The 14,437-nt window shown below is 44.8% G+C and overlaps 1 long non-coding RNA gene and 1 pseudogene across 1 annotated transcript; one reads left to right on the top strand and one right to left on the bottom strand.

The window, feature by feature from the left end:
- Positions 1-14,437, bottom strand: part of LOC101131649 (olfactory receptor 7E24-like) — a 124,988-nt pseudogene that overhangs the window by 64,284 nt on the left and 46,267 nt on the right.
- LOC129532778 (uncharacterized) lies at positions 5,302-13,236 on the top strand. The gene is made up of 3 exons (XR_008678697.2): positions 5,302-5,440; positions 6,811-6,886; positions 12,789-13,236. It is a non-coding gene; the product is annotated as an uncharacterized lncRNA (long non-coding RNA).

The following is a 14,437-nucleotide window of genomic DNA, read 5'->3' as shown; positions in this document are numbered from 1 at the left end:
AAGATTCCTAAGGGGAATATTTTGGCTTCTGAAGATCTTCACCTAGCAACAACAGCCTGGCTTCCTTTCTCCTTTCTCTGTTTTCCTTCTTTGCCCTTTCTTTTTTTTTTTAGACAGAGTCTCACTCTGTTGCCCATGTGTAGTGGTGCAGTCTTGGCTCACTGCAACCTCTGCCTCCCAGGTTCAAGCGGTTCTCCTGCCTCAGCCTCCCAAGTACCTGGGATTACAGGCGCCTGACACCACACCTGGCTAATTTCTATATTTTTAGTAGAGATGGGGTTTCACCATGTTGGCCAGGCTGGTCTTGAACTCCTGACCTCAGGTGATTCATCCGCCTTGGACTCCCAAAGTGCTGGGATTTCAGGCATGAGCCACCACGTCTTTCTTTGCCCTTCTTTGCACCTTTCTTTGCCTTTCTTTGCACCGTCCTTCTTTGCCCTTTCAACTCCTAGTCCCTTTCTCAGAAGAAAGAAAAAAATAGTAATAATTTGGATGCTTTTTCCAGAGCAGTCATTACCAGTTGTGGCCTCGTTACCTTTACTTGTTTTGTTTTGTTTTGTGAGATGGAGTCTAGCTCTGTCACCCAGGCTGGAGTGCAGTGGCACGATCTTGGCTCACTGCAACCTCTGCCTCCCAGGATCAAGCGATTCTTAGGCCTCAGCCTGCCGAGTAGCTGAGATTACAGGCATATGCCACCATGCCTGGCTAATTTTTGTATTTTTAGTAGAGATGGGGTTTTGCCATGTTGGCCAGGCTGGTCTTGAACTCCTGACCTCAAGGGATCCGCCCACCTTGGCCTCACAAATTGCTGGGATTATGGGCATGAGCCACCATGCCCGGCCACCTTCACTTGTTTTGATGCCTAGCTTCTCACAAATCAGAAGAGACAACAGTTTTATGACACCAGCATTCTCAAAAATTGCCTGGTTAAAACGGAGGCAGATGACAGTATTAGAGGAAGGACAGAATCAAAAATTAGGACAGAGGAAAGAATAGAGAGGAGGAAACACAAAACCCCTCAAAGTTCACCAGCACAATCTTCTGCTCACCGTGAAGACAAGAAGCATATGTACTCCCAATCACATAGCCCATGTGCCCCATCAGCCTCCTCCAAGCCTTATTGTCTCCCCTTAGCTATTTTAGATACTGAAGTCCCCCCATTTCAGTCTACCCCTGGGAGTCTCAAAGTGTGGTCCCTGGACCAGTTGCATTGAAAATGCAAATTCTTGGGCACCACCCTATGCCCACTGAATCAAAACTTCTGTTTTAAGGCCAGGCGCGGTGGCTCATGCCTGTAATCCCAGCACTTTGGGAGGCTAGGGCGAGCAGATCACTTGAGGTCAGGAGTTCAAGATCAGCCTGGCCAACATGGCGAAACCCCATCTCTACAAAAAATACAAGAAAAACTAATCCAGACGTAGTGGTGGGTGCCTATAATTTCAGCAGGAGGTTCACTTGGACCCAGAAGGTGGAGGTTGCAGTGAGCCGAGATCATGCCACTGCAATCCAGACTGGACAACAGAGTGGGACTCTGTCTGAAAAAAAAATAATTTTAGCTGTTTTAAGAAATCTGTTTTAAGGAGTCCTCCAGGTGATGCAGTTGCAAACTCAAGTTTGGAAACCCTGCCGCAAATTCTCTTGTGTGTCTTAACTGGCAAAATCCCACCTGTGGATAAACCCAGCGTTCTGCCTCTGCCTTACTTACACCTTGGCAGCTAAGCCCTGCTTGAGAAAAGCACTTGGCTGGGTATTAGTTGGTATCATAAATTCAGTCACCAGCCTCAACTAAGTTCTGCCCAGCAAGCTTACCTTTTTCAAGATGCTTATTCTCTTATTCTCTTAGGGTGGCCAGATTTAGGGAAGACAGAATAAAAAAAAAGGATACCAAGTCAAATTTGAATTTCAGAGAAACATACTTACCCTAAAAATTATTTCATGTTAAACTGAAATTCAAATTTGCCTGGCCATCCAGATTTTTAGTTGCTAAATCTGGCAACCCTCACTAAGACACATAGTCCTCAGGGCAGGCCATTTGGAGGAAAGCTGGAGGTGACATGGAAGAAAACCAGCATGGACCACAGGGAGGGAATGCAAGCCCTGTCAATCCTTGTGGCTCTGACCTTGACGGTGTGGATATCCTGCTGAAGCTGAGACCTTTCGTCACAGAGCTAAACACATACACCTAGCCCAGAAGTCAGAGATGCTGGAGGAGAAGTCAGAGGCAGCTGCAGGCCTGGCTTTGGCTCACACCAGTGAAGCAGGCCAGCAACTCAATGACAAAGTGTGTGAGCTACACAATGACTGCTGCTTCACTTCTGCCCTCAAAGTCTCCCACAAAAATCTCTCTGCAGACCATCCTAACTGGAAACATGCCGGGAAGGGAATTTTGGGAAATGTAGTTCAATCTAGGCAAGGTGACACATTATAATGTCACCACACCTATTACTCATTTTAAAAAAGAGACTTGAGGTCAAGTGCCAGGGAAAAATGAATAATTTGCACAGAAGAAATAGCTACACTTGGGCCAGGCGCAGTGGCTCACACCTGTAATCTTAGCACTTTGGGAGGCCGAGGCGGGTGGATCACGAGGTCAGGAGTTCGAGACCAGCCTGGCCAATATGATGAAACCCTGTCTCTACTAAAAAAAAATACAAAATCAGCCAGGCATGGTGCACACCTGTAATCCCAGCTACTCAGGAGTCTGAGGCAGGAGAATCGCTTGAACCCGGGAGGCAGAGGTTGCAGTGAGTTGAGATCATGTCACTGCACTCCAGCCTGGGTGACAGAGTGGGACTCTGCCTCAAAAAAAAAAAAAAAAAATTAAATGCTACCCTTTGTTGAATGCATATACATTCAACACTTCTCATATATAAAATACACTTTACATACATTTTGCTTATATAGATGATCTCATTTAGTTGTAACAATGCTTCAATGCTGGTATTATTAAGAGCATTTTATAGATGAAGGAACTAAGAGAGAAGTGGGGAAATTTGCCCACGAACGTACAAGCAAGGGGGAGAGCTATGATTTGTAATCAGGTCTCTCTAAAACCTATATTTCTAACCACTGTACACCGTGTTATCCAGACTACCAACAAACTATAGACTTCCATTTCATAAGCATTAAGTCTGCAGTCTCCAGGCCACCTGGGAAACCTTCACACATTGCCACTCCTCTGCAATTTTTACTTGACACCACTGGTTTGGGAACAAGTTCTTGAAGTGCTCGTTACGCTCCCTGAGAACTCCCTTAAGTTGGAATCCCAGCCCTTCCACTTAGTAGTTGGATGGCCCTGGGTGAGTTACTTAACTTTCATCAGCCTCACCCTCCTCATGAGGGCAGTTAATTCCTACCTTATGAGATTGTGGGAAAGATTAGATTACACTAATGCCAAGAAAACATCTGATACAGCCTGACTATCCTAGACACTCCACAAATAAGAGTTTTCCCCATTCCTTAATGGATTCGCCACCACCTCCTATATCCAGGCTGAAGACCCTTTAAATTATACCTTTCATCCTAATTCTTATTCTTCCTCCTGGTCTGTATTTCCTGTTTCCCACTCGGAGACATAGCAAGCCCCCAATCATCTTACATCTGAGCCGTGATTCCCAGTTCTTTATACTCTCAATGCCACCTTTGATGCCATCTTTTAGTCTTTCAGCTTACTTCCTTAAAATCATCTCCATTTCTTTCTCCCTCTGCCTTGCTCAGACATAATGCATGCAGCATGACTGTCTTTCCTGAGCCACTGGAAAAAAGAACTTTCCATTTCTAGTGCCATATTTTTAAAAGAATGTTGGAAATCAGAGCAGATTGATCAGGATAATGGGAGCCTGGAAACTGGCATATGTGAGAATGAGTTTGGTGGTTTTTTTTTTTTTTTTGCCTTAAGAGCAGAATTCTAAGGTTTGTCAGTGGGAAGAGAAGGTCCTTTGCCCTGTGTCCTTCAAAATGCAGACCTGATCCATAGAAAGTGAATTTCTGTTCAACATAAGGAAATGTTGAGGATGAGAGTTCCAGCCAGTGAGGCGAGTGTGATCACATGAGGGTCTCTATCTTCCTCACCTACTTTGCTCATCCCATTTAAATGTATGAGGCTCTCAGCAAAGACCTATTCACCATCTGCTATAAATAAGAATTAAAGAAACAACTCACCAAGCTTCAAGCATGTGCATAGTAGCACCTTTATTAAATGACCATAGACCCTCTAGAATCATATGCAATCCATTTTGAATCTGTTTGAAAGCAATCTTGCCAACACCAGTGATGTGTGGCCTAAAGGCCACCAATGGCAAAGAGGACTTTACAGTTCCTCTCTGAGCCAAGCAGAGACTGAACTCATAATATTGCCTTAAATAATAGTCTACTTCTTTGCTATAGCTATAGTGCTTTCAATGTTCAGCTTGGATAGCCCCAGTTTCAGACCATTCTTTTTGTTTGTTTGATTTGGTTTTTTTAAATAGAGATGTGGGTCTCACTATGTTGCCCAGGCTGGTGTTGAACCTGGTCTCAAGGTATCCTCCTACCTTGACCTCTTAGAGTGCTAGGATTACATGTGTAAGCCACTGTCCCTGGCCCAATTTCAGACTGTTAATGGTAGTTATATTAGTCAGCTTGGGCTGCCATGACAAAATACTACAGACTGGGTGGCCTAAACAACAGAAATGTATTTCTCACAGTTCTGGAGGTTGGAAGTCTGAGATCAAGGTGCCAACTGATTTAGTTCCTGATGAGGGCTGTCTTCCTTGCAAACAGCTGCTTTTTTCCTGTGTTCTTACATGGCAGAGAGAGAGAAAGTGCACATGTGTGAGTGAGCTCACCTCCCAAAGGCCCCATCTCCAAATACCATCACATTGAAGGTTAGAGCTTCAAACATGAATTTGTGGGGAGGGGAAAAAATATTCAGTCTATAACCATGGTCTTTCTTTTCTTTCTTAACCAAAGTCATATTAGGCTGGGTGCAGTGGGTCATGCCTGTGATCCCAGGATTTTGGGAGGCAAAGGTGGGCAGATCACTTGAGGCCAGGAGTTCAAGACCAGCCTGGACAACATTGTGAAACCCTGTATCTACTAAAATACAAAAATTAGCCCGGTGTGGTAGTGCGTGCCTGCAGTCTCAGCTACTTGGCAGGCTGATGCATAAGAATCACTTGAACCTGGAGGCAGAGGTTTCAGTGAGATGAGATTGTGCCACTGCATTCCAGCCTGGGTGACAACATGAGACTCTGTCTCAAAAAAAAGCAGAGTAATATTAGTAAGACAGAGTTTTGTCTTTTTTTTTTTTTTTTTTTGACTGGGTTTTGTTCTGTCACTCTTGCCAGAGTGCAGTGAAACAATCAGGGCTCGCTGCAACCTTGAACTCCTGAGCTCAAGGGACCCTCCTTCTTCAGCCTCCTAAGCAGCTGGGACTACAGGCACATGCCAGAGTGCCCAGGTAATTTTTTAATTTTTTTTGTACAGATAAGATCTTGCTATACTGCCTAGGCTGGTCTTGACCTCCTGGCTTCAAATCATCCTCCCATCTTAGCCTCTTAAAGTGTGGGATGACAGGCATCAACCACCTTGCTGATGTACATGGGCCACAGGAAGTTGGTGTGCTTCACACAGGCCAGAGTGACCAGCAGCATCTTCATTCTGGCTATTGCATGCCAGGGGCTGGTGATGGTGCCTGTCTCCTGGATCATATTCAGAAAGGGTTCCCTTATGGACATTGCCAGCAACGTTGGCATCATGTGGCCACATGATCCAGCAGATCTGGAGGGTGGACAGTATCTCAGCTGGAGGAGAATGCAGGTGTCTCCAAGCCTTATCTTTTCTTTTTCTTTATTTTTACTTATTTATTTATTTATTTATTTATTTATTTATTTATTTATTTTTGGTCACCTTTATTCTACATCTATGCCTATGCTTACCCAAGGCCTTATCTTTTATTCCTTTGGATTTTTTTGTTTTTTTGTTTTGTTTTGTTTTGTTTTGAGATGAAGTCTCTCTGTGTCACCCAGGCTGGAGTGCAATGGTGCGATCTCGGCTCATTGCTACCTCTACCTCTCAGCTCAAGCGATTCTTGTGCCTCAGCCTCCTGAGTAGCTGGGACTACAGGTACTCGCCACCACGCCTGGCTAATTTTTGTATTTTTAGTAGAGACAAGGTTTCACCATGTTGGTCACACTGCTCTCGAATTCCTGGCCTCACGTGATCCACCTGCCTTGGCCTCCCAGAGTGCTGGGATTACAGGCATGAGCCACTGTCCCTGGCCCCAAGGTCTTGTCTTATAAATGGCCCTTCTGCTCTTAAGAATGTGAGAACTGGGTCAAAGGGACTTAGCTGACTTAGTTGCGAATGTGAAGGGTAGACAGATCCCACAATTCACAACCTGGGACCTCAGGCAAATGCAGATTGCTTAACCTCTATTGCCTCATCTATAAACCGGGGCCAATAATGTTCATGGGGCTGTTTGAGGGATTAAATGACTTAATAAATTTAAAGCAATTAGAGTAGCCTAGCATGAAGAAAGCCCCCCAAAATGTTAGCAATCATTACTTTCTTTAGATGAGAAGTTGGCCTTAGATAGCTTCTAATGTCCACACTCTACGATGTTTTTGATAATGTTGTGATTTTTTTTCCCTTTCCCCTCACTTTGTGAGCCTGCCCTTTCCTATCCATTTCCGTAGCTAGTCCCCTGGTCCAGGGTTACATTCTTAGGCTTTTTGGGAAGAAACAAAGGAGAGCTTCCCATTGTCCCCCAAAGGGGATGTCTCTAACACCCCTACGTTTGCAGCCCTTTCTCTTAACGTCTCCTTTCAGCTCCTCCAACTCCCAGACTGTGTGGTTCTGCACAACAGTGAAGAAAATGTCAAGGAACCGAAACAAGCTGAGGCAGGTAAGGTCCCACCCCCTCCTCCTGACAACACTCTTATGCCGGAGGTCTGACTCACCAGTCAGGCTGGTGCGCCTGCAGCACCTGCCCTGGGTTTGCCTTTGATCCCTCCCCTGCAGCCTGGCCACCAGGAAACAAAAATCTCCTCTCTGGGTTTTCTAGGCCTTACCTTTTGATTCAGGGCAGACCAGAACCCAGGAAACCCTGAACTCCAGATAGACATCTGAAGGAGAGGTGTCTTCACTCTGCCTCCAGGTCAGGTCTTCAGAACTATGCTTTGTCCTAACCTCACCTGACTGGTGGAGCACATCCAGCCTTGTGCTCCTTGTTTTCTGGACAGTTTCCTTTTGTTGTGTTTGATTTCCTTCTCTCAAGTAGTCACTCAGTTTCCATAGTGAATCCTGACTGGCACGCTAGAGTATACAAAAAATCTCTGAGCCTCCCAAGGTGAGTTCTAGCAGGCCTGAACACATACTTGAAAGGTTGTGTTTCCCTTGCCTCCTGTTCCAGCTTCCTACCATCCAAACTACACAAATCAGCAAGTACCTCTTTCTAAATGTGTTTTTTTAATTAGCAGGGTCTCTCTCTGTTGCCCAGGCTGGAGTGCAGTGGCACAGTCATAGCTCACTGCAGCCTCCAACTCCTGGGCTCAAGTGATCCTCCCACCTCAGCCTTCCAAGTAGCTGGGACTACAGGCGCATGCCACTACACCCAGCTAATTATTAAACTTTTTGTAGAGATGGGATCTCATTATGTCGCCCAGGCTGGTCTTGAACTCCTGGGCTCAAGCAATGCTCTCACCTCACCCTCCCAAAGCACTGGGATTATGAATGTGAGCCACACTGTGCCCAGCCCACACTTTGAAGGGTAATCAAGGTGTGGAATCCTAATTAGGGAAAAGGAGTCAGGCTGGTGGAATCAGGAGAAAGCAAAAAGAGAAAGCAGATAAGCCACAAGTCTGCCTTTCTTCACAGTCTAGGACACATAGCCCTCCTATGCAGATAACTCACACTCTTCCTGTGCCCAGCTATCACCAGACCCTTGGCTGATAGAAAATTGCAAGTTAGCTCACTGCAGCCTTGGCATTATCAGTATTGCACAAAGCCCTTTTCAGCCTACAGCATAAACACTATCCTATAAAACATCCAGCAAGCCTTTGTTTCTTTGTAGTCAGCTCCTCTCTTCCTGGCTGCCCATTGCTTTCTTGCAACGTATTTTCATACTTTCTCTAATAAATCTGCCTTTCTTTTCCTACAACTGTCTTGGCAAATTATTTTTCCCCCATGCCACCAGCCCAGATAGTTGTCACTCACCCATGACACAAGGTACTAAATTTTTCATCTTACAGGTAGTTGTGACCTTGGAGTTCTATGATTTATACAAACTACACTTTGAGTAGCATCCCATGAGAGTTTGTTAGAAATATAAATTCTCTGGTCAACCCCAGATCTATTGAATCCATTTTGGGGCCTGGAGCCCAGCAATCTGTTTTCATAAGCATATTAGAATTTGAAAAGTGCTATTTGTAGACAACATTGATGAGTATCGCTGTTATTCTTCTCCCTTCCCCAACCTTCAATAGCATGTCAGTTCTCTGAAGACAGGCCCTTTATTCTTTTATGTTCACTTTTACATCCCTACTACCTAGAATGTGTTTGGTCCAGAGTCAGTGCTTAATAAATAATTTGTTCAAATAGGAATTTAGAAATTAACCACACCCCTCTCCCTAAGGTTTGCGTCTTCACTGATTGGCCAGACTTTTAAGTAGGGGGCTGGTGGGTGTGGAAAGGAAGAGCTCATCCAGACTAAATTTTTGGTTCAGCTTTGCAAATGCAGGGTGTGTGATCACAAAAGTCTGGGAGAGTTGGTTGGCCCATAGGCTTCTGAAATGTTGGCCATTTTATACCCCAAACCCGAAGCACATCAGTCAAAATGAGCTGTTCAGACAGTGTGAACAGCAAGCAGAAGAGATGCTAGACCACTGAAGCCTGTGGGTGGCCCCAAACCCACACAGCCCTTCTCCATCATACAACTTCTTCCCAGGGTTCCTCAAAATAAGTTCATCTCATGCTTGTCCCCAGACTACCTCTAGAGGAGACAACAGGACAGGGCAGACAGAAACAAAGAACTTATGTTTAGGGGCCCCGCTAGAATGATTTAGTCCATTGATGTATCCCAGAGCCAAGATCATTTTCTGCCACAAATTAGGTGTTCAATAAATGTTTCTCTTTTTTTTTTAAGAGACAGGGTCTTGCTCTGTCGCCCAGGCTGGCCTCGAATGGGCTCAAGGGATCCTCTCGCCTCAGCCTCTTGAGTAGCTGGGACTACAGGCAAGTGCCACCACACATAACTTTTTATTTTTTGTAAAGGAGGGGTCTCACTATGTTTCCTAAGCTGGTCTCGAACTTCTGGCCTCAAGCAATCCTTCTGCCAATGTCTCCCAAAGTGCTAGGGTTACAGGTGTGAGCCACTGTGCCTGGCCTATATTTCTGAAATGTTTGAAGAAAAATAGCAAGATACCTTTGCTTTATAATGCTTGTGCTAAAAAGCCAATATCCTCTAGAATTGATATACTTCCTTAGTCCTGTCTTTTGAGGACATCCTGGATTCTTTTTTTTTTTTTTTTTTTTTTTGAGACAGGGTCTCACTCTGTTGCCCAGGCTGAAGTGCAATGGCATGATCTTGGCTCACCACAGCCTCCGCCTCCCTGGTTCAAGTGATTCTCGTTCCTCAGCCTCCTGAGTAGGTGGGGTTACAGGCACCCACCACCATGCCTGGCTTTTTGTATTTTTGTAGAGACAGGGTTTCACCATGTTGCCCAGACTAGTCTCGAACTCCTGGACTCAAGTGGTCTGCCCACCTTGGCCTCCCAAAGTGCTGGGGTTATCAGCATGAGCCACCATGCCCAGCCTCATTCTAGTGTCTTGAAAAGACTCCACATGAGTCCAGAATGCTATCTGTGACCGAAACATGCATCTGAGCCAAGTGCCCAAGGCGTTAACCTTCAGGATAGCTCCTTAATTCTCTCTTAGTGAGGCAGCTGGGTTGTGGGGCCTGCCGCGTAGCTCATACTCAATAAACCAGCTCAGCATAGGCATAGGGAGGTCACCATGCTGATTCCAGGAATGCTTGCATGTCACTGAGAGCCATTGCCTTTATTTCTCGCTGGAATCCCACAAACTCCCATCCCACTGAGAAGCTCAAAAGACAGACAATTACCCAGTATATAAAACCTGGCTTGGGGATTACTGAACAGTCCTTGGAAAGGGGTCAGTGTTGACCTAGGATTGGCAAAGCAGCACTCGCTCCCTGGTTACCGAAACACACATCATCAAATAAGGGTGCAATCACAGTTATTGCACAACTTAGCAAAGCAAGAGCAAATCAACTATACTGAAGGAGAGGTCAAAGCTTCCAGGCTTCGCATGAGCCACCAGCTGTGTGCCTGTGGCCCAGATGCAATTCAGAGGGGTGACAAACACAAGGATATTGCCATTGGCTGTGGCCTCACAGGCATCAGAAAAATATGCCTTTCCTAGAATCAGAAAAAGCAGCCTTTAGCTGTGTCTTCTGTCAGTCACCCTTTTCCCCACACACAGTGTGGCCTGTCCCTGGGTTAGGGATTCAGACCCTAGCTCCCGGCTTGCTCAGGTGCCTAGCTTCTGCCTCAGGTTCTGTATGAGGTCCCTTCATCACAGAGTCCATTCAGAGCTCTTCCACCCACCCTCTTGCTTCCTGGCGGCTCACTGCTAAATGATCCAAGAGAGACATTTAGACATTTTACTTTCTTTTTTTTTCTTTTCTTTTCTTTTTTTTTTTTGAGACGGAGTCTCACCCTGTCGCCCAGGCTGGAGTACAATGGTACCATCTCAGCTCACTGCAACCTCTGCCTCCTGGGTTGAAGTGATTCTCCTGCCTCAGCCTCCCGGGTAGCTGGGATTACAGGCATGGACTACCACACTCAGCTAATTTCTGTATTTTTAGTAGAGATGGGGTTTCACCATGTTGGCCAGGCTGGTCTTGAACTCCTGATCTCAGGTGATCCGCCTGTCTTGGCCTCCCAAAGTGCAGGGATTATAGGCATGAGCCACTGCACCCGACAAATATTTTCATTACCAGATATCCCCAGGATAATTTTTATTTTATTACAAAAGACATTTTATATAGCACACAAGCTTATGGATTAACTTTACTTATTTATAATCCTTTTCCCCACACATGAGCAAAAATTCCACCTGGAAATACTAAATTTTATGATTTGCCATGATTCTTTAGCAAGCAGTGACTTCTGCATGTTGCTCAGAGAGTCTCAGCCTTTCCCTGTGCACTCCCTAATGCATCAGATCACAAGGACACTCCATCCCCACTTGTCTCAAGTTCCAGACAGATGGAAGATATAACATCTCCCCACATTTTTCTCTCTTGCTTTGCTTCATTAAGCCCTAAGATCAGTAGCTTGTGAAACAATTTCACATGTATCAGTTCCAGGTCTTCCCCCAAGGCTGATAAGATTTAATAAAACTAGTTTATTACGCTACAAAGGCCTCAGTATTTGTCTCCACCAGGCCCCTGTAATTAACTATTGTGCCCTTCATAAATCTTGGGATTAACAGGACTTTTGCTGTTCACCCCATGACAGTGTTGATTCACTGAAAGCTTTTTTTTTTTTTTTTTTTGAGAGTCTTGCTCTGTCACCCAGGCTGAAGTGCAGTGGCACGATCTCAGCTCACTGCAGCCTCAACCTTCCAGGTTCAAGCGATTGTCCTGCCTCAGCCTCCTGAGTAGCTGGGACTACAGGCGAGCGTCACCATACCTGGTTAATTTTTGTACTTTTAGTAGAGATGGGGGTTTCACCATGTTGGCCAGGCTGGGTTCGAACTCTGGTCCTCAAGTGATCCGCCTGCCTCTGCCTCCCAAAGTGCTGGGATTACACACGTGAGCCACTGAGCCCAGCTGAAAGCTCTTTTTTTCCTGGCAAAAAGTTCATGGTTTATTTATTTATTTATTTTACTCTTTTAAAAAATTGCAGGCTGGGAAACATAGTGAGACCTTGTCTCTACAAAAGAATAAAAAAGTTGGACAGCACATGATGGCTAATGCCTGTAATCCCAACAGTTTGAGAGGCCAAGGTGAGCTAATCACTTGAGGTCAGGAGTTCAAGACCAGCCTGGGCAACATGGTGAAACCCTGTCTCTACCAAAAACACAAAAAATACCCAGGTGTGGTGGCACGTGCCTGTAATCCAAGCTACTTGGGAGGCTGAGGCAGGAGGATCACTTGTACTCAGAAGGCCGAGGCTGCAGTGAGCTGAGATTGCACTATTGTACTCCAACCTCAGCAACAGAGACCCTGTCTCAAAAAATAAAAAAAGAAAAAGAAAAGAAGATGTAAAATATATATAATATACAAGTCACCATTTCAATAATATTCTTTTCTTTTTTTTTTTTTTAGACAGGATTTCACTCTGTTACCCAGGCTGAAGTGCAATGATATGATGGTAGCTCACTGCAACTGCAAATTCAAGCAGTCCTCCCCCCTCAGCCTCCCAAGTAGCTAGGATTACAGGTGTACACCATCACTGCACCCAGACAATTTTTTAAAACTTTTTTGTAGAGATGAGGTCTTGCCATGTTGCCCAGGCTGGTCTCACACTCCTGGCCTCAAGCCATCCTCCTGCCTCAGCCTCCCAAAGTGTTGAGATTACAGGCACTAGCCACCATGCCCAGCCAACCATCTGGTTCAGTGGCATTAATTACCTTTACCATGTTGTGCAACAATCACCACTATCTATTTCCAAACATTTTCATCACCCTAGACAGAAACTGTGTAGGCATTAAGCAATAATTCTCCATTCTCTCTTCTCTGCATGCCTTGGTAACCTCTATTCTACTTTTTGTTTCTGTAGATTTGTATACTCCAGATATTTCATGTCAGGCCTCTGAGCCCAAGCTAAGCCATCATATCCCCTGTGACCTGCACGCATACATCCAGATGGCCCGAAGCAATTGAAGATCCACGAAAGAAGTGAAAATAACCTTAACTGATGACATTCCACCATTGTGATTTGTTTCTGCCCCACCCTAACTGATCAATGTACTTTGTAATCTCCCTCACCCTTAAGAAGGTTCTTTGTAATCTCCCCCACACTTAAGAAGGTTCTTTGTAATTCACCCCACCATTGAGAATGTACTTTGTGAGATCCACCCCCTGCCCACAAAACATTGCTCCTAACTCCACCGCCTATCCCAAAACCTATAAGAACTAATGATAATCCCACCACCCTTTGCTGACTCCTTTTTCGGACTCAGCCTACCTGTACCCAGGTGAAATAAACAGCCTTGTTGCTCACACAACGCCTGTTGGTGGACTCTCTTCACATGGACGCGTGTGACATTTCACAAGTGGAATTATACAGCATTTGTTGTTTTGTGTTCGACTTCTTTCACTTAGCATAATGTTTTCAAGATTCATCTGACTTAGCATGTGGCACAACTGCATTCTATTATATGACTATACAATATTCCATTGTGTGCATATATCACATTTTATTTACATTCATCTGTTGATGGACACATGAGTTGTATCCACCTTTTGGCTATTGTGAATAATGCTGCTGTGAACACTGGTGTATAAATATCTGTTTGAGTCTCTGATTCCAGTTCTCTTAGGTATACACCTAGGAGTGGAATTGCTGGGTCATATGATAACTCTATGTTTAACTTTTTTTTGTCTTAAGACTTTATTTTATTTATTTTTGTAATTATTATTATTTGTAATTATTTTATTTTAGATTCAGGTGGTACATGTGCAGGATTATTACATGGGTATACTGTGTGACACTGAGGCTTGGGCCTAATGATCCCATTGCCCAAGCAGTGAACATAGTACCCAGTAGTTAGTTTTGCAGCCCTTCCCCCACACCTTTGGAATCTCCAGTGTGTGTTGTTCCCCTATTTGTGTACATGTGTATCCAATATTTGGCTTCCACTTGTGAGAACATGTGATATTTGGTTTTCTGTTTCTGCTTTAATTCACTTAGGATAATGGCCTCCAGCTGCATCCATGCTGCTGCAAAGGAAATAATTTCACTCTTTTTTATAGCTGTGTAGTATTCTATGCTGTATATATAACCACATTTTCTTTATCAAGTCCACTGTTGATGGATACCTGGGTTGATTCCCTGTCTTTTTCTTTTTCTTTTTCTTTTTTTTTGAAATGGAGTCTTGCTCTGTCACTAGGCTGGAGTGCAGTGGTGCCATCTCGGCTCAGTGCAACCTCCGTCTCCCTGGTTCAAGCGATTCTCCTGCCTTAGCCTCATGAGTAGCTGGGATTACAGCCACGCACCACCACACCCAGCTAATTTTTGTATTTTTAGTAGAGAAGTGGTTTCACTATGTCGGCCAGGCTGGTCTCAAACTCCTGACCTCAGGTGATCTGCCTGACTCAGCCTTCCAAAGTGCTGGGATTACAGGAGTGAACCACCGCACCTGGCATTTTTTAGTTTAGTTTTGTTGTTGTTTTTGAAACAGGGTCTCACTTTGTCACCCAGGCTGG

The sequence above is a fragment of the Gorilla gorilla genome, chromosome 2, assembly GCF_029281585.2.
Source record: "Gorilla gorilla gorilla isolate KB3781 chromosome 2, NHGRI_mGorGor1-v2.1_pri, whole genome shotgun sequence".
NCBI classification, from domain to species: domain Eukaryota; kingdom Metazoa; phylum Chordata; class Mammalia; order Primates; family Hominidae; genus Gorilla; species Gorilla gorilla.
This window is presented reverse-complemented; position numbering and strand designations above follow the sequence as displayed.